This window comes from Bufo gargarizans, chromosome 4, assembly GCF_014858855.1.
Source record: "Bufo gargarizans isolate SCDJY-AF-19 chromosome 4, ASM1485885v1, whole genome shotgun sequence".
NCBI lineage: Eukaryota > Metazoa > Chordata > Amphibia > Anura > Bufonidae > Bufo > Bufo gargarizans.
This window is the reverse complement of record NC_058083.1, coordinates 63,950,172-63,975,643: the sequence shown is the minus strand read 5'-3', so window position 1 is coordinate 63,975,643 and position 25,472 is coordinate 63,950,172. Positions and strand designations below refer to the sequence as shown.

At 46.4% G+C, this 25,472-nt stretch overlaps 1 long non-coding RNA gene across 1 annotated transcript; it reads right to left on the bottom strand.

Moving 5' to 3' along the window:
- Positions 1–6,254: 6,254 nt before the first annotated feature.
- LOC122933950 lies at positions 6,255–6,836 on the bottom strand. The gene is made up of 3 exons (XR_006388614.1): positions 6,809–6,836; positions 6,448–6,539; positions 6,255–6,311 (listed from the first exon to the last, which is right to left on the bottom strand). It is a non-coding gene; the product is annotated as an uncharacterized LOC122933950 (long non-coding RNA).
- Positions 6,837–25,472: the final 18,636 nt, after the last annotated feature.

Below are 25,472 nucleotides of genomic sequence, written 5' to 3'. Positions count from 1 at the left end.
CACTCTTGCAGGAAGGATCCCAGACACGCCCCCTGCCACGTGTCCACCCTCAAAAAACGTAACCCCCCCCAGGTCCCACTAAGCCACGCCCTGATCCGGTTAGGCTACACCCACTCCCACTCCTGAGCCGACCGGGATTAAAAAAATTAAGGTAAAAATCAACTTCTGTCAGCTGCAGGGGTGGAGGGAGGGCGACTTTCTCCCTGCAGCTCACACTCAGACAGCACAGTGCTGCTGTCTTAGAGTGAGCTGTTCAAAATGACACGCCCCGATCCAGTAAAGGCCACTGTTAAGGGGGCGAGCCCCTGTGGAGGTCACTGTCAAGGGGGTGGTATGCTGTGAAAGTCACTGTTAAAGGGGAAGACTGCAGTAAAGGTCAGGGTATATTTAATCTATTTCATTTAATGTTTGTGTGTCGTTAAAATATATCAACACTATCCACTATATTAGTAAAAGCTACAGCACCCCGCCCCCTTAACAGTAACCCCATTAAAAATAAAATTCATATAACAATTCAAACTCCTCTTTTTCCTTTTTACAGATATAAACAATTAAAAAATGTTGTTTTTGTTAGCTTCACCTCCCAAAAAAAAAAAAAAAAGGTGATCAGAATCATATACACTCCAAAATGGTATCAATAAAAAAATACAGATAAGCCCGTAAAAAAAAAAACGAGCATTCACACAGCTCCATGGATATAAAAACATTATGGGGGTCAGAAAATAATAATTCACTTACCGGTAATTGGATTTTCCAGAACCCATGACAGCACCATAGAAAGATGCATCCCCCCCACAACTGGACAGGAAGTCCCAGAGCAATCAAAAAGGGAACACCCACTTCCTCCCTCAGTGTTGATTCCAGAGTAGATCAGTAGGAGCCGTACAGCATAGAATTCCTATAACCTCATTCTTCCTTTTTCTTTTTACTTGAACAACAGAAACAATTTTCATCAACCATAAGCACCCGGGAGGGAATTAGAGGGGTGCTGTCATGGGTTCTGGAAAATCCAATTACCGGTAAGTGTAATTATTATTTTTCCTTCACCCATGACAGTACCATAGAGAGATCGGCTAGCAGAGATGAAAAACACCCCTCGGGAGGGACGTGCTTGAAAAGTAATCTTAAGCTATGAAGACTCCAACGTTAACAAGAGGTCCAACTAAAAAAGTGGGAACAATAAACATCCTTACCTAGGAATTTCAACATTATATCTTAAACCCAGGATAATCTGTTAAAAGAAATCTTATACGGGTTTCTCATCAAGTGTTAACATAAATCATAACAGATTTAACAACACATCTTAGAGAAGTACTTATATTGATGTAGAACGATCAAGCTGAAGATGATTGCTGAACACCGATTCCTTTGGTGCAGATTATATTCCGCGACAGATGTTTCTTCCCCAGAAAAGGCCCTTCCAAGGCACGCCACCTGCACTGTTGAATCTTCAGGGAGCGCGCAACAGGGAACCCACCCGGCACTCTCCCCACCCAGTGATCCAAGATCCACTGGAGAACCAGAAAAACTTTGGATGCCAAAATCACCAAATTTTCTTGCAATCTGGCATCCACGATCGAACCCTACCATGGCATCAATCCCTTATCTGGAGGAGCTCACGGATCTGCTGCAAGATTTCCAAAGACCCCCTGGACCCTACAGAACTCCTAGGGTCCCCACCGCCGGAAACTACCGCACAAAGGACCCCAGCAGACAATCGCCGACCCTCCAGGGACTCCCTTGGAAGTTCTAGATCGGCGGCAAGTATTTATAGGGTTTTGCTGGTGAGCCATACTGTCACCGTCAGAAATCTGAGAAGCTCTGACAGATGTTCTTCAGAACCTCTTGCTTGAAGTTCTTTTGTTTTGCTTTCGTTTTGTCATCTCGTTTCCCTCTCTCAGCTATCATCTAGTTGCACTGATTGCATCCCTTTAAATCCCTTCCCATACTGCATCACTTTGCGGTTTATACAACTTCCTGGAGTGTGTACATGCTGGATGCTGATGCTTCTACAGATAAGTCTGTTCATTCATTTGTGTTTTCCTGTTTGCTTGATCCTAGGTGACCCTGACTCCCTCCGTATTAAGTGTAGGGAGCCGGTGGTCGTGTCCCCTCACTATTATAGGGTGTTCAGGTGTCATACAGTCGAGGCATGAGGGCATGCAATTATCTATCATAGAGATCTTTGCATGGGCTGAGAAGACAGGGAGAGTTTCAGGGCTTAAATAGGGGTCAGGTCACCCTTTTGTTCCTTCGTTTCGGATCAAGCCAGTCGGATGCTTATTTGTAACTTCTTGTTTTCTGTTACACCATCCGTGACACATACTTCCTGTAGGCCATCCAGACTAAATGGACCAGCCCATCTTCTTACTCCCAACTAGGAGCCATATAGGGCTTTGTTGGTATGCCATATGTCCTGTAGGCCATCCAAAAAACATGGTACAGCCCATATCTTCACTCCCAACTAGGAGACTAATAGGGCCTCGTTGGTGTACTATGCTTATTGAGAGATCATTAAACTACAAACTGTCAATCAGGCATAGCCACAGAACCAGTTCATCATGCAGGCGTAGCTATCAAGGCAGACCGCCACCAAGACATGGTTGCATCTCAGGCACAGTGGGTCGCATAAACACCCGCTCAGAGCCGGGTACCGTCATCCAGATACTGTTGCAACTACCGACAGTTATCAAGACACGGCGGCACGAGCCTTCACCCACACAGACATGGCGACCAAAGCCGAAAACCATGCAGACAGAGCCGCAGAAGCCACTAACCATGCAGGCACGACCCATGCACAAAGCTGTAGGAGCAGTCATCCCAGGCAAGCATAACATAGAAGCAATTATCTCTATAGGAACATGAGGCAATGAAAAAAGCCACCCTGCCACAGAGACTGACTTTTTTTTTTATTACCACAGGCTCAAGGCAGTGAACCAGAAAGTCCCAGGCAGCCATGATTTTTTAAGCATGGACTCAAAGGGGTAACCAGCCAGCCAGGCATATCCTCAAGGGCAGTCAGCCAGCCTGCTAAACAAACAGGCAACGACTCATAGGCAGCCAGCCGACCAGGCAAAGACTCACAGGCAGCCAGCCGACCAGGCAAAGACTCACAGGCAAACAGCCAACCAGGGATAGACTCACAGGCAAACAGCCGACCAGGGATAGACTCACAGGCAAACAGCCGACCAGGGATAGACTCACAGGCAAACAGCCGACCAGGGATAGACTCACAGGCAAACAGCCGACCAGGGATAGACTCACAGGCAGCCAGCCGACCAGGGATAGACTCACAGGCAGCCAGCCGACCAGGGATAGACTCACAGGCAGCAAGCCGACCAGGGATAGACTCACAGGCAGCCAGCCAGCCAGGGATAGACTCACAGGCAGCCAGCCGACCAGGCAAAGACTCAAAGGCAGTCAGCCAGACAGGCATAGACTCCAAGGCTGTCAGCTGACCCAGGATGGATGCACAAGTGTTCCACCAACCAGGCATAGATGCACAGGCGCTCAGCAGACCAGGCTTTCAACGAAGCAGGTACAGATGCAAGACATTCAGCTAAGCAAGCATAGATGCACATATGGACCGCCCACCAGGCGTTCAACAAAGCCGGCATAGATGCAAAAAAGTTCAGTGAGACAGGCATAGCCACACAGGAATACAGTCAAGCATACACAGGGCATCAGAATTTAATGAAACCAACATAAGATCAAAGGCATTCAGCCCGAAGCTAACCAGGCAACCAACCATGCCCAAAGCTATCAGGCCTCAAAAACCAAGTGGCAGACAGCCAGGCCCTGAAGCCAAGAGGCCCCTGAAGCTATGAGGCAGACAACCAGGCTCTGAGGCCCGACAAATATTCAAACATATCAATCATGCTAAAGGTACCAGACAGATTTATACCAACCACACAACACAAATATTCGCTGTATAAGTTTAAAAGTTGTGTCTCGTTTCACAGCCCTGAAGGCTGCATGCTCCAGGCTCCTCTGTCCGGAGGACAGGAAACCACACCGAGGGGGAAAGTGGGTGTTCCCTTTTTGAGTGCTCTGGGGCTTCCTGTCCAGTTGTGGGGCGGATCCATCTCTCTATGGTGCTGTCATGGGTGAAGGGAAAAATGGTGATGCAAATGACACATTCATTTTATTTTCAAACTTTAGTTAAAGTATTAAAACACAAAAAAAAAAAAAAGAATTCGGAATCTCTGGAATGATAAATGAAGGGAACCGGTCAGTTTTGCTGAATAGGAAACAATGTAATAACGAAACACATAAAATGTAAAAAAAATTCCCACAATTTCACCACAATTTTTTCCAGCTTCCCACTACATCATATACAACATTAAATGGTGTTTTTGTCCCTCATACGGCTATGTGAACAGAAAAATAAAATGTCACGGCTCTGGAAAGGTAGCGAGGAAAAATGAAAAAAACTAAACAGCTTTGTGGTGTTTCCTAAAGCGGCAGGAAATTATCAGCACTGTTTGAGGTATGACTACACTGTCTATAGTTACAGATACTCAGGACTATGTGCTGGGACTGATACGGTATGGGAAGGAACCCATCTAAACCTGCTAACAAGGACCCCATGACCCCAGAAAAGGGCAGCTTGGGTCAAAGCCGCCGACCATCTAATTGTGTTACCAAAAGATTACTGACCAGATATCATAAGATTCAGGACCCCTGGATTAAATTGTCACTAGAAAGGTCAATGAATATGCTTGAGTTTTTGAGCCAAATCCTGCAGTGGATCCAGCAGGAAGCAGAAGTAGACGTCCTTCCTTTATATCTCCTATACCTTTGCAGCCAGCAACTATAGGCCAACAGCAGAACATCGATAGCAGTCAAAATCATGAAAACTACTGAAAAACAGGATAATGGACCACCTAAAACCAACATTTCTCATCTGTATCATTGGGGGACACAGGCTTGACCTTGGGTATAGCTATTACCACTAGGAGGCGACACTAAGCAAAGAAAGTGTCAGCTCCTCCTCCCAGCTATATCCCTCCTGCAGACCCTGAGCTAATCAGTTTTAGCTTAGTGTCCGTAGGAAGCAGACCTCTGCTGAATTTTTTCTTTGTCACATCTGCAGTTCTTTGGCCCTTGATATCCAGACACCATTCTTTTTCAGTGGAATCTGCTTCCCTTTCTGCGGTTCGGACCTTTCTGCAGGGGGTGGCGCAAGCTGCGCCTCCTTAACGTCTTCCGTTAAATCCTTGGGACCCTAATCTGGTGCTCAGCCCCGGGGACTGCTCTGTAACGTCCCAAGGTCAAGCCTGTGTCCCCCAATAATACAAATGAGAAAACTAGATTTTTGTACTTATCATAAAATCTGCTTCTCTTCCGTTCATTAGGGGACACAGCTTCCGCCCTGTATATACATTAATGGTTCTCCTAGATCAGGCATGCTCAACCTGCGGCCCTCCAGCTGTTGCAAAACTACAACTCCCAGCATGCCTGAACAGCCTACAGCTATCAGTCTACAGCAGGGCATTGTGGGAGTTGTAGTTTTACAACAGTTGGAGAGCCGCAGGTTGAGCATGCCTGTCCTAGATGAGTCAGTGTGGTTCTTGAGGATGACCGATCTCCGGTTTTCTTCCTTTTTATTGTTTTCTGTTGACTTCTGGTTGCTCCTACTGCTTTTGTACAAACTGATTAGCTCAGGTTCTGCAGGAGGGATATAGCTAGGAGGAGGAGCTAACACTTTCTTTGCTTAGTGTCGCCTCCTAGTGGCAATATCTATACCCAAGGTCAAGATTGTGTCCCCAATGAACGAAAGAGAAACATATTTTACGGTAAGTACAAAAAAAATCTAGTTTTTGGGCCCGGAACAGCATGGCGTTAGTAAAGGCAAAGCAGATGATGTCAAGCATCTCATTGCCTATGACACAAAGGTGTCGGATGAAGCTGGTGCCGTAGATAATCGCAGATCTGGATGTCAGCATAGCCTTTTATACACTTCTACATAAAGAGCTGATTGATAAGTTTGGCCTAATCCTGGGATAGTTCAGTGGATTTGGTGAAGGACAGATATAAGAACGAGAGAGACTAGTGACAAGTGGTGACCACAAGCGTCTGTTCTGTGTTTGGAAGTGATATACAGCAGGAGATGGTTTGGTAGTTAAGGAATGACTATAGGTAGGGTGTGTGAGTAGGTCATGACTGTAGGTCATTCATGATTCCATACCTGTGGTCACATGGACTGGAATGTCCTCCTCCACCTCACTCTTACACGGGGGATCGCCCATCATCCGCTCTTCTTCATCCTCCACTTTAATATCAGTCAGATCTTCCCCCTGATTTGTCATCTGTAACAATTCAGGACAATACAGCAGACAGGTGGGAAATCTAACAGATCCACATAAGAGACCCCCACAATCTATGACCCCTCTATGACTGCAGGACCCCCCTATATAGAGGTGTATAGGGCTCAGCTCCATCTACCTGATGGTTCTCTGGGAGCTTCTCCTCTGGACAGTCCTGGGAATACAGAGGACGGGGACATCTCTCGGGGGGATTTCCTTCTATGAGTCCATCTGTAGAAAACACACAGGGGCAGGAGAGATTATTACATGTGATGATGATATGATGGGAGTAGTATCTATGTGACCCAGAAAACAGACATGAAAGTCACTTCTTACACTGATGAACGCCCCATAAATCAATCATCTCCTCTTCTTCTTCATCTTTAACTTCAACTTTAATATCCATCAGATTTTCATCCTGAAGAAGAGAAAAAAAATTAAATGATCTTTGGTTCAATCACTTTCTGGTCAGATTCTGGTGAGACTTCAGCTCCATCTACCTGATGGTTCTCTGGGAGCTTCTCCTCTGGACAGTCCTGGGAATACAGAGGACGGGGACATCTCTCGGGCGGATTTCTCCTCCTGGATCCATCTGTGGAGACACAAGCACACAGTGACTGAATACATGGCCTCCTGTAGATCTGTCTATAGATCAGACTCTTCTCTCAGCTCCTTCACTTCTAGGTTTAGTGATCGGGGTCTAAATAACAATGTTCTGCTCCTCACCAACCTTCTGATAAATCCCACAGATGATGAGAACAGGGGTCCTGTGTCCTCACATGGATGGAGCGGTGGCTGTAGATGTCTGCTGCTTCACTCACTGCCAGTGGAAATGCTGGAGATAGCTGAGAGGACGTCTGCTCCATCCACTCCATTCACAAGGAGGACACGGGACCCTCGTTCTCATGATCAGTGGGGTCTCAGCGGTCACATATTTATCCCGTCCTGTGAATAGGCATGTCACCATATTCTGACTCCCGTAAATTGAGAGCTCATTTTCTGTGGGGCGAGCTGGAGATTTTATTGGTACTATTTTGGGGTGCATATAACTTTTTTGATCATATATTTTGGGGTAAGAATAGGATTTTTTCACAACATGATTTTAATATTTCATATTTTTGAACATAACAAGACAAATAATGTTTATTTATACATGATAAATAGGGGGGGGGGGGATTTGGAATTTGTTATATTTTGCTTTATTAATATTTGGAAAAACGTTATTTCTTTTAGTTCCCTATGGGTCTTAAATCTGCGATCCGTCTGACTCCAGAGGCAGGGTATAACAGAAGAACCAAGATGGCGGGCCTTCATTATATCTCAGGATGCCATTACCACCGACCAGCGCCCGAAAATTGTGTTGCAGAGAAGGGAACGATCAGTGGACAAAGGAAGCACCCATGTCTGCCCAGCTGCAGTGGATGTTACTGACCACAACATCTTTTGTTGGGGGTCATCTCTGTATCACAACTCCTGACTCTAGTGTTGATCGAGTATGCTCGGCACATGGCGATATTCGACCGAGTACCGCATGTGCTTGAGCGCAATGCTAGAGTCTCCTGCCCGCACGTTTCGCGGCTGCTAAGCGACCAATAAACGTGCAGGTAAGTACTGCCCTCCTATTGGTTACTGGCATTACAGTGATTGGCTGGCCGGAACGCATCATCGGGTGCTATATACCACCCAATGACGCGGGTTCGGCTCATTGCGAGTCAGGGAGAGCTGTGCTGAGGAAGCGACAGATAGTGTAGGGAGTGATATAGGAATATTTTTAGTAGAAAAACTTTTCAGAGACCCAAAAGTCCTTTTAAGGACTATTGTTGTGTGTGGCCACAGCAATATATATTTTTAGCGCATCCTGCACTAAATAGCATGCAACAGTTAGGCCCCTGCAGTGACATTAGCTGCGCCACATCTCCTGTGTAAAGTGTGCGCATCCCAAAAATATCTGCGACATCCAGTGTACTTTGTCAATAGACGGTGTCCGCTGCGGACAGTGACATTACCAGGGCCACATCTGCAGTGTAACGTGTGCGCTTCTAAAATGTATCTGTGACATACAGTGTACTTTTCCGTAAACGCTGCGGACAGTGACAAATGATATCTCCTGTGTGACGTTTCCGCATCCCAAATACCTTTTTTTACTTTTTTGGCGCATACACTTACAAATCCTACGCTACTGTACGTGTGACATACTTTCAATCATATATAACATTTAATATAAAGAAGGCGAGCAGTAAGGGACGGGGAAGTGGCCGTGATGCTGATGGTGCACGCAGAGGCCGTGGCCCTGGGTGCGGTGAAACTGTGACTGCTGCCAGAGCACAAGAAAAACACTCATCCTAGATACCTGGCTTCATGTCCCAGTTTGCAGGGCGGAGCAGGACACCACTCTCGAAGTCAGACCAGAGTGGTGGTCGGTTGGATTGCAGCAGATAATGCTTCCAGTCGGTTAAGCACCATCCTGTCTTCCACCAAGTCCAGTCTCAGTAGCCAAGAGTCTGCTTAACCCAATCCTCACCCTGATCCTCCTTCCTCACACCATGGAGAGTCTGGGGAACCAAGTGACCCCAAACTCGTATATTCCGAGGAGCTCTTTTCAGCACCATTCCTTGATTTAGCCCTCTCGCCGAGCACGCTTGAAGAGGGACATGAGATCTTGTGCCCTGATTCTCTTGAGCATCCACAGTCACAAGAAAATGACGGTGGGGAACGGCAATTACTGTTTAACCCCTTAAGGACACAGCCTTATTACACCTTAGGACCAGGCCATTTTTTTGCAAATCTGACCAGTGTCACTTTAAGTGCTGATAACTTTAAAACGCTTTGACTTATCCAGGTCGTTCTGAGATTGTTTTTTCGTCACATATTGTACTTCATGACACTGGTAAAATGAAGTAAAAAAAAATATTTTTTTTGCACCAACAAATACCTAATTTAACAAAAATTTTGAAAAATGTGCAAATTTCAAAGTTTCAGTTTCTCTACTTCTGTAATTCATAGTAATACCCCTAAAAATTGTGATGACTTTACATTCCCCATATGTCTACTTCATGTTTGAATTATTTTGGGAATGATATTTTATTTTTTGGGGATGTTACAAGGCTTAGATGTTTAGAAGCAAATCTTGAAATTTTTCAGAAATTTACAAAGACCCAATTTTTAGGGACCACTACAGCTCTGAAGTCACTTTGCGAGGCTTACATAATAGAAACCGCCCAAAAATTACCCCATTCTATAAACTACACCCCTCAAGGTATTCAAAACTGATTTTACAAACTTCGTTAACCCTTTAGGTGTTGCACAAGAATTATTGGCAAATGGGTATGAAATTTGAGAATTTCATTTTTTTTGCCTAATTTTCCATTTTAACCCATTTTTTCCACTAACAAAGCAAGGGTTAACAGCCAAACAAGACTGTATCTTTATTGCCCTGACTCTGCCGTTTACAGAAACACCCCATATGTGGCCGTAAACTACTGTACGGCCACACAGCGGGGCGTAGAGTGAACGGTGCGCCATATGGTTTTTGGAAGGCAGGTTTTGCTGGACTGGTTTTTTGACACCATGTCCCATTTGAAGCCCCCCTGATGCAGCCCTAGAGTAGAAACTCCATAAAAGTGACCCCATCTAAGAAACTACACCCCTCAAGGTATTCAAAACTGATTTTACAAAGTTTGTTAACCCTTTAAGTGTTGCACAATATTTAATGGAAAATAGAGATACAATTTCAAAATTTCACTTTTTTGGCAGATTTTCCATTTTAATATTTTTTTTCCAGTTACAAAGCAAGGGTTAACAGCCAAACAAAACTCATTATTTATGGCCCTGATTCTGTAGTTTACAGAAACACCCCATATGTGGTCGTAAACTGCTGTACGGGCACACGGCAGGGCACAGAAGGAAAGGAATGCTATACGGTTTTTGGAAGGCAGATTTTGCTGGCCTGTTTGTTTTTACCCCATGTCTCATTTGAAGCCCCCCTGATGCACCCCTAGAGTAGAAACTCCAAAAAAGTGACCCCATTTTAGAAACTACGGGATACAGTGGCAGTTTTGTTGGTACTAGTTTAGGGTACATATGATTTTTGGTTGCTCTATATTACACTTTTTGTGCGGCAAGGTAACAAGAAATAGCTTTTTTGGCACCGTTTTTTTTTTGTTATTTACAACATTCATCTGACAGGTTAGATCATTTGGTAATTTTATAGAGCAGGTTGTCACGGACGCGGCGATACCCAATATGTATACAATTTTTTTTATTTATGTAAGTTTTACACAATGAATTAATTTTTAAAACAAAAAAAGTTTTAGTGTCTCCATAGTCTAAGAGCCATAGTTTTTTCAGTTTTTGGGCGATTATCTTAAGTAGGGTCTCATTTTTTGCGGGATGAGATTACGGTTTTATTGGCACTATTTTGGGGTGCATTTGACTTTTTGATCGCTTGCTATTACACTTTTTGTGACATAAGATGACAAAAAATAGCTTTTTTTTACACCGTTTGCTTTTTTTTTTTTTTTTTTTTACGGTGGTCATCTGAGGGGTTAGGTCATGTGATATTTTTATAGAGCCAGTCGATACGGTCGCGGCGATACCTAATATGTATACTTTTATTTTATTTATGTAAGTTTTACACAATGATTTCATTTTTGAAACAAAAAAAATCATGTTTTAGTGTTTCCATAGTCTAAGAGCCATAGTTTTTTCAGTTTTGGGGCGATTATCTTGGGTAGGGTATGATTTTTGCGGGATGAGATGACGGTTTGATTGTTACAATTTTGGCGTACATACAACTTTTTTGATCACTTTTATTACCTTTTTTGGGAAGTAAGGTGGGAAAAATTTCAATTTCATCATAGTTTTTTATTTTTTATTTTTATGGCGTTTACCGTTTGGGTAAAGTAACATGACTGTTTTATAGATCAGGTCGTTACGGACGCGGCGATACCAAACGTGTGTAGGGAATTTTATTTTTTTCATTTTTAATCAGTGATAAATATGTTTTATTGATTTTTACTTTATTTTCACTTTCTTTTTGACCCAGACCCACTTGGTTCTTGAAGATCCAGTGGGTCTGATGTCTGTATAATACAGTACAGAACAATATATATTGTACTGTACTGTATTTTACACTTTGAACAGATCTATGCCTTTTAGCACAGATCTGTTCAGCACCATGGACAGCAGGACGCCTGAGAAGGCGTCCTGTTGCCATGGGAACCTTCCCCGTCTGCTTAGTAGTGGTCAGAACTGCGCAGACGGGGAAGGGTAAGGACGGGGCTTCGGGGGGCTGCCTGGGAGCTCTCTCCCTCTCCATTCGGGGGTCTGCAAAGGCACAGCAGCCCCCCGATGGGAGAGGGAGCTCCCTGCGCTGTTAACCTTTTCCATACAGCGGTCCGCGGTATGGAAAGGGTTAAACGGCTGACATCGTAGCACAGATGTCAGCCGTTTATACCAGGGTGCCAGCAATGTGCTGGCACCCTGGTATACCCACTAGACGCCAACGATTATTCAACGGGAGGCGGGCGGGGGATCGCGATCCCGCCTGCCGCACCGCCCGCCTCTCGCACCGCCCGCAACCCTCCCCCTGCACCTCCCACCAGGCAAAAATCACTCAGGGGTGCAGGGGGGGGGGGAGATACAGATATGTTTTAGGAATACTGAAGTTTCTGATCCCCGCGGTCAGGGACCGCGGGGATCAGAAACTGCAGAAATCGCAGCAAACCGCAGGTCTGAATTGACCTGCGGTTTGCCGCGATCGCCGACATGGGGGGGTCACGGGACCCCCCCCCCGCGCATTTACCCAATGATTTGAGCAGGCACCGGGTTCCGATCACTGCCAGCCGCACGGCAGTGATCGGAAGTACACAGGGCGTACATGTACGCCCTGTGTCCTTAAGTACCAGGGCACAAGGGCGTACCTGGACGCCCTATGTCCTTAAGGGGTTAAGGAGGTGGATGATGATGAGACACAGTTGCAAATAAGCCAAAAGCAATTACTGTCTCAAGAGGTTGATGAAGAGGATGAGACACAGTTGTCAATCACTAAGGTTGTGGTAAGGTCAAAAAGTCAGGAGGATGACCAGAGTGAGGAAGTGGAAGAGGAGGTGGTGGATGATGAAGTCACTGACCCAACCTGGGAAGGTGGAAAGCCGAGCGAGGACAGCAGTACAGAGGGGAAGGATCTGCAGCACCGCAACAGGCAGGAAGAGGCAGTGGGGTGGCAAAAGGGAGAAGGCGGGCCACACCAAACAGGCCTACAACTGTTCCACGGAGCACACCCTTGCAGAAATCTCCCTTGCCAAGGGGTAGGTGTTCGGCAGTATGACGCTTTTTTGAGGAAAGCGCGGATGACAAAAGAATTGTAATTTGCAACCTGTGCCATACCAAAACGAGCCGGGGCATGAACACTAGCAACCTCACCACCACCAACATGATCCGTCACATGGCATCAAAGCACCCTAACAAGTGGGACGAACGCCTGGGTCCACAATCAGTGTGTGCGGGTCACACCACTGCCTCCTCTTCCCCTTTGTTATGTGCTGGCCAATCCCCTGTCGAAGACACGGGCCCGGATGCCTCCCGCCCTTCACCTGGACCTTCGCAAGCACAGTCAGCAACCACATCCACTTCCGTGTTCCAGCACAGCATCCAAATGTCCTTACCCCAGGCCTTTGAACGCAAGCGCAAATACCCAGCCACCCACCGACAGGCCATTGCACTAAATGTGCACCTTTCAAAATTACTGGCCCTGGAAATGTCGTCCCTCGTTACGCAGTCCCCAGCCGCCACTATTTTTTGAAGGTGTGCCCGCCTTACACCAACATGTGTCCCGTAACATCACACGTGCCCTGACCAATGCAGTTACTGGGAAGGTCACTTAACCACAGACACATGGACAAGTGCATTTGGCCAGGGACGCTACATTTCCCTGACGGCACACTGGGTGAACGTTGTGGAGGCCGGGAGTGAGTCGTACCCTGGAATGGCACAGGTGCTACTGACGCCAAGGATTGCGGGCCCTACGTCGATCAGGGTCTCCACCAGCACCTACGTTAGTGGCTCCAACCCCCACTTTTCCTCCTCCACTTCCACTTCTGAATTATCTGCGTGCAGCACCAGTCAGTAGCTGGAAGCAGTGTAGCACTGCAGAGCTGTGGCAGGGGATAAGAGACCAGACTGAGCATGGTTGTGTCTGATAATGGCTAGCGGTTTCTCAAAACCTACCCCAATTTGCCTGAGCTACTGGTGAAGGTGCGTTGCGTGTGTGTCCATTTCCGCAAGTCATCGACAGCTTCAGCCGGTCTGTCAACGCTGCAGCAGCGCTGGAAATTGCCAGATCACCGGCTGTTGTGCGACGTAAGCATGCGCTGGAACTCCACGTTCCACATGTTGGCCAGACTTTGTGAGCAGCAGAGGGCAGTAGTGGAATACCAGCTGCAACATGGTTGTCGCCAGTCCAGTCAGCTTCCGCTCTTCACAAGAGAGGAGTGGGCACGGATGTCTGACCTCTGTGAGGTTTTAAGAAACTTTGAGGAATCAACACAGATGGTAACCCTATTATCAGCGTCACCATCCCACTGCTGTGTCTACTCAAACGCTCGCTGCTCACAATTAAGGACGACGCTTTGCATGTGGAAGAGGTGGAAATGGGGAAGACATTACACAGGGTGATAGCCAGACCACCCTCAGTTCGTCTTCTCAGAGCGAATTGGACAATGAAGAGGAGGAGGAGGAGCAGGAGATGGTTGCCTCTGCTTCAGAGGGTAGTACCCATGGAAGTTTAATTCCATCTGTTCAGCGTGGGTGGGTAGAAGAGGAGGAAGAGGATGAAGAGATTGAGAGTCATCCTCCTGATGATGACATCGATGTCTTGCTTGTTGGTACTCTGGCACACATGGCTGACTTCATGTTAGGCTGCCTTTCCAGGGACCAGCGCTTTATACGCATTTTAGAAAACACAGATTACTGGTTGCTCACCCTTCTCGACCCCCGCTACAAAGAGAACTTCTCATCTCTCATTCCTCTGGTGGAGAGGACGAGCAAAATGGTGCAATACCAGAAGGTCCTTGTGGAAAAATTGCTCCAAAAATTACCAGCTGACAGCGCTGGCGCAGAGTATGTAGTTCCTTGGGCAATCGAGGAGGGGAGACAAGGGGAACACACAGCAGTTCCAACAGAGGAGGGAAACACTTTTCAAAGCCTAGGACAGTTTCATGACACCCCGCCAGCACCCTCACCCTAATGCGTGGCCTAGTGTTACAAGGAGGGAAACATTTTGGAAGATGGTGAAGGAGTACGTAGCAGACCGTGTCAGCGTCCTCAGTGATCCTGCTGTGCCTTACAACTACTGGGTGTCCAAGCTGGACACGTGGCTTAAACTGGCGCTCTACGCCTTGAAGGTGCTGGCCTACCCTGCCGCCAGCGTTTTGTCAGAGCGGGTATTTAGTGCTGCTGGTGGCATTATAACAGATAAGCGTATCCGCCTGTCAACTGAAAATGCTGACAGGTTGACTCTTATCAAAATGAACAAGGCCTGGATTGACCCTGACTTCTCTACTCCACCAGAGGAAAGCGGCTGAACATAAAGGCACTTTACAAGTGTTGTTTAAAATGTACTGAATACACTGTATTCCCATGCACCCCTTCCACCACAAACAGTGGCGGATTATAATAGGGTCGTTCGGGTCGGTAGCCCCGGGCCCGGCATCCCTGGGGGGCCCAACGCCGACCCCAACGCCCACATACTGCGAAGGGGCATGTGAGCGAGTAGTTCCCTGCCCCGCCGCTGATCACCGACACAGGCTCGAGGCCTAGTAGGCCTGAGGCCTATGCGGTAGTGAAATCCTGGCGCAGACGTGTGCGTGATGACGTCCTCGTGCGTCTGTGCTGGGAGGGACGCAGGACAATGAAGAATGTGCGTGTGCCTCACCATGCCGGACACAGATTGGTTGCTATGAGCACCTAAGCCAGTTGTACTTTACACCAGTTTGATAAATGACCCCAATTATGAGAAATCTAACGTGTCTGTGTAGCAAACTCTGTAGATGACGAGATGCGGCTGAAATAATTTGTCATGGTGGTCTGGGTCTAATGGAGGAGAAGAGGAAAGAGAAGATCTACATGACAGGTGATGTCCCTGGATGTGAGAGGCATGTGGTGCAGTATTCCCCTATATGTAGAGCGGGCTCACTACTGTGACCTGCGTCTCATCTTCTCCTCCAAGTCTTTATTATCATAATTGTATGTATTTTCAATTTGCAACTAAAATTTTAATTTGTCACCTGCAGTCCTATGTAACAGCCCAGATAACAGTGATAACTTTCTGTGTGCAGATAATGTAGGAGATGTTCCATGCAGTCCTATGTAACACCCCACATAACACAATAGTTCACTGTGTAATGTGAGGTGTTACATAGGACTGCAGGTAACATCTATGACATCTGTACTCAGAGAGTTATGAGATGGTGGGGGTCCGACTCCTGGCACCCCGGCCAATCCGCTGTTTGAGGAGACCGCGATGTCCCAGTGAGCGCCGCAGCCTCTTTGCTCCTTACCGAGCACAGCGCTGTCCATGTGATAGCACTGCGCTTGGTACTGCAGATCAGACCCAATCACTCAGATGGGACAGAGCTGCACCGAGACCATGTGAACAATGAATGTGATGTCCTATGGCCTAGGAAGGGCACCGCAGCCTCTTCATACAGGGAAAAAAAAAAATATAAAATGGAGGAGGGTGGGGGGACTAAATTGGTTAGACAGCACTTAAAGGGCTTCTGTCAGCCCACTAAACCGTTTATTTTTTTTTGTTTACTAATAATCCCTATACTGCGAGCTCCCTGTACATAAGTTAAATAATCATTTTGGTTCAGTAGAATTTGATAAAAAGCTATTTTTAAAATATGCAAATTACCTTGCTACCAGCAAGTAGGGCAGCTACTTGCTGGTAGCAGCCGCATCCTCCGATCCTAATGACGCCCCCTCCTCATTGTGATTGACAGGGCCAGGGACTGGGATCGTTCTCTGCTGGCCCTGCCTGTTTGCATTCAAAATCCGGCTTTTTATCAAATTCTACTGAACCAAAATGATTATTTAACTTATGTATGCAGAGCTCGCAGTATAGGGATTATTAGTAAACCAAAAAAAAAACGGTTTAGTGGGCTGACAGCCCTTTAATACGCCCCTGACCACAAACAAGGGTATATGGTTGAATCTTCCTTTTCTCATCCTCCTCTTCCATTATATGAACATGCTTTTTCGTCGCATATAATGCCCTCACATATAATTTTTTAGAGGGTCAGCTCACCAGCAGGCCCGCACCTAAAATCTTTTACAGGGTCAGCTCACCTGCAGGCCCTCACCTACAATCTTTTACAGGGTCAGCTCACCTGCAGGCCCTCACCTACAATCTTTTACAGGGTCAGCTCACCTGCAGGCCCTCACCTACAATCTTTTACAGGGTCAGCTCACCTGCAGGCCCTCACCCACAACCTTTTACAGGGTCAGCTCACCAGCAGGCCTGCACCTAAAATCTTTTACAGGGTCAGCTCACCTGCAGGCCCTCACCTACAATCTTTTACAGGGTCAGCTCACCTGCAGGCCCTTACCTACAATCTTTTACAGGGTCAGCTCACCTGCAGGCCCTCACCTACAACCTTTTACACGGTCAGCTCACCTGCAGACCCTCACCTACAATCTTTTACAGGGTCAGCTCACCAGCAGGCCCGCACCTAAAATCTTTTACAGGGTCAGCTCACCAGCAGGCCCGCACCTAAAATCTTTTACAGGGTCAGCTTACCTGCAGGCCCTCACCTACAACCTTTTACACGGTCAGCTCACCAGCAGGCCCGCACCTAAAATCTTTTACAGGGTCAGCTCACCAGCAGGCCTGCACCTAAAATCTTTTACAGATTCAGCTCACCAGCAAGCCATAAATCATAATTTTTCAAGGGTGTATGATGCCCTCCTTTATGTGTAACATAGGGTGTTTGCCGTGCCGGTTCCTTGTAATTTTTGGCAGCTCTTTCCCTTAGTGCATAGGCTTTATGAGTGTAGGAGTCCCACTACCTGAACAATTGTACCAGAATGTGAATGAGGCCCTCCTTTATGTGATATACAGGTTGTATCGGATGACTCTTCCTTGTAATTTTTGGCAGCACTTTATATGCAAGTAAATATACAGGAAAGGATGTTTCCTAATAATTTTTGTGTCTTCTTACCTGGTGATGTCAGAGGCCGGGGAGCCTCCATCATGGCCTCCTTGTATAGATCCTTGTGTCCTTCTACATACTCCCACTCCTCTATGGAGAAATAGACCGCCACATCCTGACACCTTACAGGAACCTGACAACACAATGACACCGTCATCACCCAGACCCCTCCAGTGCTGTTACTGGAGAATTTCCCAGCATTCCCAGCAGTGTCACCTCTCCAGTCAGCAGCTCCATCATCTTGTGGGCGAGCTCTAGGATCTTCTGCTCATGTATCAGGGGGGGAGGCTCTGTGATGGGGGTCCTGCTCCACCCTCCTGACTCATGGATGATGGGGGTCCCCCCCGATGTCTTCTTCACTATGGTGTAATCCTGTGGATGGAGAGAGACACTTAGGGAAAGAAGTTCCTTCCTGACTCCAGATCTACACTCAGAATCCCTCCCTGGATCATGGCCCCATCTCCAGTAATCTAGTCACTAGAAGCTGGAATATTATTACCCTCCAGGCCCCTTCTGGACTCTTCTAGAGAATCCCCCATAACTCCTTCCTCTGGCAGAGAGCTCCATAGTCTCACTGCTCTTACAGTAAAGACTCCTCTGCTATGTTGGTGGAGACGTAGTGGAGGTCTCCGTGTTATAGTCCAGTATCATCTAGATGTCAGACTAGTGGTAGAAATCCTCCCTCCAGGCCACACTCCGGCCATCTCCTCCTCTGCTCCTGGGTACAACCTGCCTACTTACCGTCTCATGGCTCCTACAACATGACTATTGGTCCCCATGATCCATCACTGACCATACTGGTGGCTGATCTTCAGGTTCTCCGTCACTTGGAAGGTCTGGAGGCCGTTCTCCATGACCCTGGACTCTTCCTATCACTTCCTATTAAGGATTCTCCTTCCCGATGTCTGACTTGTTACAGAATACAATAAAGAGGAGAGAAATCTAGAAAAGTTTACCTCTCCGCTCAGCAGGGAGATGATCTCCAAGGTGAAGTCTAATATTCTTCTGCTGATCTCCTTCCTGTCCATCCTTGGTGGTCATTCAGGAGAAGAGGAGAGAACAGGAGGAGCTGGAGGCTTCTAGTACTGCAGGCGCCTTTATGAGGAGAGGAGAGGCTGGAAATCCTCCAGGGACAAGAGCATTAGTGAGATCCAGAACCGCACTTACTGCTCCGGGAGAGACCCCACTTCTCAGAGCCCCCAGCACCGGGGATAAAGGGGGATTCTGGAGAAATGGCTGATACCAGAGAGAAGAAGAGGCTCCAGACACCACAGCAGTGACTACCGACCAGGACCTGCTCTGTATCTGCTGCACTGCAAGAGCTGAAGGACCTGGGATGATGTCACCATCATGTGATCAGTGCAGGGGGCGGAGCTCAGCAGTGAAGGGAAGTGGTAGAGAAGGACCTGTGATGATGTCACCATCATGTGATCAGGAGGGGGTGGGGCTTTTCTGTGAATAGGAGAAGTGGTGATGAAAGACCTATGATGACGTCACCATCATGTGACCACATTCCTTTGAGGGAGGGGAAGTTCTGGAGTAGAACTGTGTGATATTTCACAAGACCAGATGCAGGTGTAATGCTCTGCAGGGATCAGGGTTCTATGTGCAGGGAAAGCAATGGTCTGAAGGGATTTTGGGCTCTTGGCGTCTTACTTCCTAGTAGAAAGGCCGTGTTCCCTCTTCACACATCACGTTACGTCCTACAGGTTCCTGTCCTGGAAACCACAGAGGAAAGACGGCAGAGTCCGCCTTTTTATACCTTCATGTTTCCTGTCCTGTACGGTAGAGCAGAACGTAAGATGTCTCCTCTAAGTGTAATTTCTCATTGTTTGGTCGCCTCACCAAAAATGGGACCAATTAAAGCGGTTTACGGTTTTATACATATAGAATTTTTAAAAACTAAAAAAAATGATGTTCTACATCTCTATATATTAGTATAAATAAAATTCTGACAGACCGTTTACTGCAAATTTTATTTTATCATCTTCAAGTGAATGAGATGAAGCCCCAGAAGACGCACCCATTTGGACACCAAATTACAGTCTGCAATGCACGGACACCGACTGTGGGGCAGCCGCATGCAGATCGCAGACTCATTTACTTGAATGGGGTCTGCGATCCGTCCATTCTGCAAAAAGATAGAACACACTCCGTAGTGCTTCCGTGGAGTTCCGTATCCCACCGGATTTGCCGAATGCACACGGCCGGTGCCCATGTATTGCGGACCTGCAGTATGCGGGCCACAATACGGCCACAACCGTGTGCAAGAGGCCTAATTGTAAATTTGCAGACGTCTACACCCTGAAAAACATGCTGCTGTTGATGAGCTTCAAAGGGAGGCTTCATTTTCGACAGTACCTGCCTAACAAATGGGCAAGGTACGGAAAAAAAAAAGTATAAATTGTCCAAAAGTGAATCCAGATACACACACCGCTTCAAGAATGTCCCCCCACCCTTGGCATAAGTGGAAAAATTGTGTAGGATTTGGTTCAGCCACTGTTGGATCAAGGCCAGCATCTGGACCATGACAGCTTTTACTCCATCCCCTATGACGGATCTCAATCCCGGAAAACTAAAACGCTAGTGTGAAAGTAGCCTAACAAAAAAAGTTAAAAAAAAGCCATATGGCCAAAATCAAACCTAAAGAGTAAAGTGAAATCCCGCCTCTAGTCTAAAGTAGTGTCACAGTCCCTCCAAGGGCAGAGATTAGACAATCTGAGAGACTAGCTGCTTGTTAGGTCATCTGATAGCCTCTCTGTTTTCACTTGTTGCAGTGTTGTTGTTGGTAATGACCACACCTCTTGTCTCAGGTGCAGCTTGTGGTCATTACTGCTCCTCTATTTAGTCTGGACTGACACTTCATACCATGCAGTTGATATTCTCTGCCTGGAGTTGGAAGAGCTGGTGTGTGGTCCTCATCTGAGTTCTTGCATCTCTAATGAAGATAAGTGTACAACTCTTGGTATTTTGTTGCTCCCATTTGCTCGTTGTTTACTAGGCCTCAGGGAGATGCTGCTTTGTTCATCTGGGTAGGAACCAGTAGTCTCAGACGCTGACACTAATCCTAGGGCTTTTCAGGGTTACTAGGGCATAGGTTTACGGTGTATGAATATTCCCAACTTCAGGGTCTATTCATACTAACAGGAGTCAGGGCTAGGTTTAGGGTTTCCGTAGGTGGTCACCATTTCCCCTTCCCTTGCCTTGAGGCCTAGTTCCTGGTCATTTTCCTTTTGTTGTCATTATGGTGTTCCTCCCCTCCCCGTACACTGTGACATTATCAACCGCCGAAAAACTGCCATTTTGTTTGTGTCAGAGCAGCGATGGATACGATTTCTGCACTGCTTGGACAACAGCAGGGGCTGTCTTTGGAGGTAGCTGACCTCCGCACGACCCTCTCACAGATCCAGAGACCACAGGCACCTGGTACCGGCAGCGGGAACCAGGCCTGCCTTGAACCTAACCTAACCTTCCGGGAGAAGTGACAACTTTATTTGGTTCATGGAGTCGTGCTAATTATATTTTAGACTACGCCCTAACTCTTCTGGGGACGAGAGTCAAAGAGTCGGTATAATCATTTCGTTACTTAAAGGTGACGCTCAATCTTGGGCTTTTTCGTTGCCGACTGGATCACAATCCCTCCGGTCGGTAGAATAATTTTTCAGAGCTCTAGGTCTTATCTAGGAATGACCCAGATCATATCTCCCTAGCTGAGACTAAGTTGCGTGGTTTACAGCAGGGAGAGCGTTCTGCGGAGACCTATTTCTCTGAATTTAGATGGGCTAAGGATACGGAGTGGAATGATCCAGCTCTCTGTAGTCAATTCTGTCAAGGGTTATCCGAGAGCCTGAAGGACGCGTTGGCATTTCACGAATATCCTGAGTCACTGGAAGCGGCAATGTCCCTTGCTGTACGTATTGATAGTCACCTGAGGGAGAGACCGAAAGTTCGTCACTCTCAGGACGTATATCATATAAGGTGGCGGCCTCCTCCCACACTGGGTAGAGAGACACTTGAGTTCATGTCTGGTGATAAACCAATGCAGCTGGGAGGAGCTACTCCTGGACCTGGTGATAAGAACTTTAGGCTTAAAGGGTTTCTACCACTTTGATTTCACATAATTAGGTGTCAGACACTAGCGATTATGTGAAATCAAAGTGGTAGAAACCCTTTAAGAAGAGACTCTGCTTTTTCTGTGGAAAAAGGGGACATTTTGTTAACGTATGTCCTTATGTTCATTGTCAAGGTGAAAAAGAAAAAAAAATGTTTAATCCTCATCTCACTCTTGGTGGTGTGGGTGGGGAATCTGAGAATGGACTTTTGTCTTTTGCAGGTAGTACCTGATTTTTCCTGTCTGCCGAGGTGGCGCTAGATTCCAGAACTGTGGCAATAGAAGTGTTTATTGACAGTGGGGCAGGGGTTAACCTAGTTGATGGTCAGTTTGTCCGTATGCATGGGTTGACAACAAGTGCATTAGACAAAAATATTTTGGTGTTCATCATCTGGTGGTGTATCTGGATGATATTCTAATTTATTCTCCTGATATGGAGACGCATCAGGATCACGTGAGACAAGTGTTACAGATCCTAAGAGAGAATAAATTGTATGCTAAGTTGGAAACGTGTGTATTTGCAGTTCAGGAAGTGCAATTCCTGGGTTACTTACTCTCATCTTCAGGTTTTCGTATGGATCCAGAGAAGGTCCGTGCTGTGTTGGACTGGGATCGACCCGAAAATCTGAAAGCGCTTATGCGGGTTTTGGGGTTTACCGACTACTACCGTAAATTCAATTTGAACTACTCGACTGTGGTTAGACCTTTAACGGACATGACTAGGAAAGATTTAAATGTCTCAGTCTGGTCTAATGAGGCATTACGAGCCTTTTCAGTGGGTAAGGAATGTTTTGCTTCTGCTCCTATACTGGTGCAACTGGATGTGTCACAGCCATTCATTGTGGAAGTTGGTCATCCAAGGTAGGGGTAGGAGCAGTCTTGTCGCAGGGACCTTCACCTAGTAAATGGCGCCCATGTGCTTTCTTCTCTAAGAAGCTCTCAACTGCTGAAAAAAATTCTGACGTAGGTAATAGAGAGTTGCGGGCCATTAAGTTGGCTTTTGAGGAATGGCGTCATTGGCTGGAAGGAGCGATTCATCCTATTACGGTAATTACCGATGACAAAAATCTGGCTTGCCTGGAGTAGGCTAAGGCTTCTTTTACACGTCCGTGGAACGCGGTCCCTGAGATACTGGACTAGCATCCTGCTTAGTGCAGAAGCACACAGCGTCATTGATTGCTATAACGCCGTGCACTTTGTGCCGCCGTAGTACAGTAATACACTCGTATGATCTATACGAGTGTATTACTGTACTGTGGCAGTGGCACAAAGCGCACAGCATCATAGCAACCAATGGCCAGATGGTCATTGTTTTTTACCAGATTTAATTTCATTGTCACCTATCGTCCTGGGGTTAAGAATGTCAAGGCGGACGCTTTGTTGAGTAGCTTTCCTGGGGGGAAGGGGGGGTGATTCGGAAGATCTGGGTCCGATGTTGGCTAGAGGGGTGGCAATATCGGCCCTTTATCCCGACCTTGAGGCAGAGGTGTTGGAGGCCCAGGTAGATACACTGGAGTCCTGTCCTCCGAGGAAGTTGTTTGTTCCTTCCGAATTACGACACAAGGTGTTCAAGGAACATCACTGTACAGTTCTTACAGGACACCCTGGGAGCAGATCCACGGTCGATCTCATTTCTCGTAGATTCTGGTGGCCGGAGTTGCGTAAATGTGTTGAGGGCTATGTGTCAGCTTGTGGTACTTGTGCATGTGCTAAGGTGACACATACTCGGCTTTCAGGATCTCTACTTCTGTTGTCCATCCCGTCCCGATCTTGGACTCATTTGTCCATGGACAAATATCACAGATTTGCCAAATTCCTCAGGAAAAACTGTGATTCTCGTGGTTGTTGATCGCTTCAGCAAGATGTTGCACTTTATAGCATTATAAGGTCTACCTAATGCTAAAACCCTCGCACATGTGTTTGTCGATAACATTGTGAAGCTACATGGTATTCCCTCTGATGTGATGTCTGAAAGGGGGACTCAGTTTGTTTCCAGATTCTGGAAAGCATTCTGTACTTGCCTGGGGGTACAATTGTCCTTCTCTTTCATCCTCAGTCGAATGGACAGACTGAACACACTAACCAGAATTTAGAGACTTATTTGAGATGTTTTTTTTAGAGAATCAGGAGGAGTGGTCTTAATTTTTGTCTTTGTCCGAGTTTGTCATAAATAATCGTAGGCAGGAGTCCACTGATAAGACACCATTTTTTGGGGCATATGGGTTCCATCCGCAGTTTGGCACATTTTCTGCTACTGAGACTTCTGGATGAGGAGGAAAGATTTTCCTTTTCTTTGTCATCTATTAGGCAGAAAATTCAAAACGTATGGCTCACAAGAGACGTATAAGTGGGCCAGACCTGAAAGTGGATGATTCTGTGTGGCTGTTCACAAGAAACATTGAGTTGAAAGTACCTTCTTGGAAGTTGGGTGCAAGGTTTATTGGTCCATATAAGATCTCTGCCATTATTAACCCGGTAGCCTTTCGTCTTGACCTTCCGCAGGCTTTAAAAATTCATAATGTTTTCCACAAATCATTACTAAAGAGATATGTCGAACCTGCTGAACCGTCCTCCTTGCCTCCCGCTCCTGTCATGGTGGACGGTAATCTTGACTTTCAGGTCACCAGGATAGTGGATTCACAAATTCTCCGTAGATCCCTTCAGTATCTCGTTCACTGGAAGGGTTACGGTCAAGAGGAGAAAATGTGGGTTCCAGCAGCCGACGTTAATGCTAGTCGCCTTGTAAAAGACTTTCATAGGGCTCATCCGGATAAGGCCAGTCCTGGTTGTCCATAGGTCACCCGTAGAAGGGGGTACTGTCACTGTCCCTCCTATGACAGAGGTTAGAAGACATGAGAGACTGGCTGCACGTTAGGTTATCTGACAGTCTCTCTGTTTTCACTTCATGCAGTGTTGTTGGTAATGACCACACCTTTTGTCTCATGTGCAGCTTGTGGTCATTACTGCTCCTCTATTTAGTCTGGAAAAAGTTCAGAAATGATTCTTCTTGGTCTGATTTTTGTGGAGACTTTTTGTAGCCACTGTATATATGAGTGTCGGATCTTCTTCTTTCTTCTAATACAGAGTGGGATCCTATCCATCCATCATGACCTACTGGTAGGCCATGTCATCTAATGATGCAATTCTATATAGTCATACAGGGGCAGATGTCACCCATAAGCTCCTAGAATTTAAAGAAAAATGATACAGTACAGCCTACAGTTTTTTTCTGGATGCTGCTCTATAGAATAGTGTAATCTACTATTCAGCCCGATGGAGGCCTAGAGAAGACTATATTTGTCAGCGGGATGGAGCCCATGGAGAAGTGTGATGTATATGGGAAATGTAGGCTCTAACGTGATGTGAACAGGAGTAACGCAAATATTTATAATATAGTGATATATATTAGTATTTTCGAATACTGCTTCTTGCTTGTGGGCCAATGAGAAGGCCGCTTCTTGCTTGTGGGCCAATGAGAAGGCTGCAATGTCTTTGTTTGAGCTTAGCAACATCCCTACCCATTTCTATATAGTAACCTCCCCAGCAGCCATTTTCTACAGTTTTTTTTTTAAGTTCTGAGAGAGACAGCAGTGTCATTGCTGTGCTTTGTGCTTTCCACACTACATAAGATAGATAGATAGTTAGCTTATATATATATAATACAGATATTTAGTGGGAGATAGTCAGTGTAGGTTATATCCTGATATAGTGGAGCTGATAGGGTCCAGTGCAGGCTGTTAGGTAGTGTGATAGGTTCTGCCGTCCATACATACATGCTACAGACATAGTGCTGTGATGTCACAACAATACATAGTGCACCAATCAGTAATATGTAGTCAGACC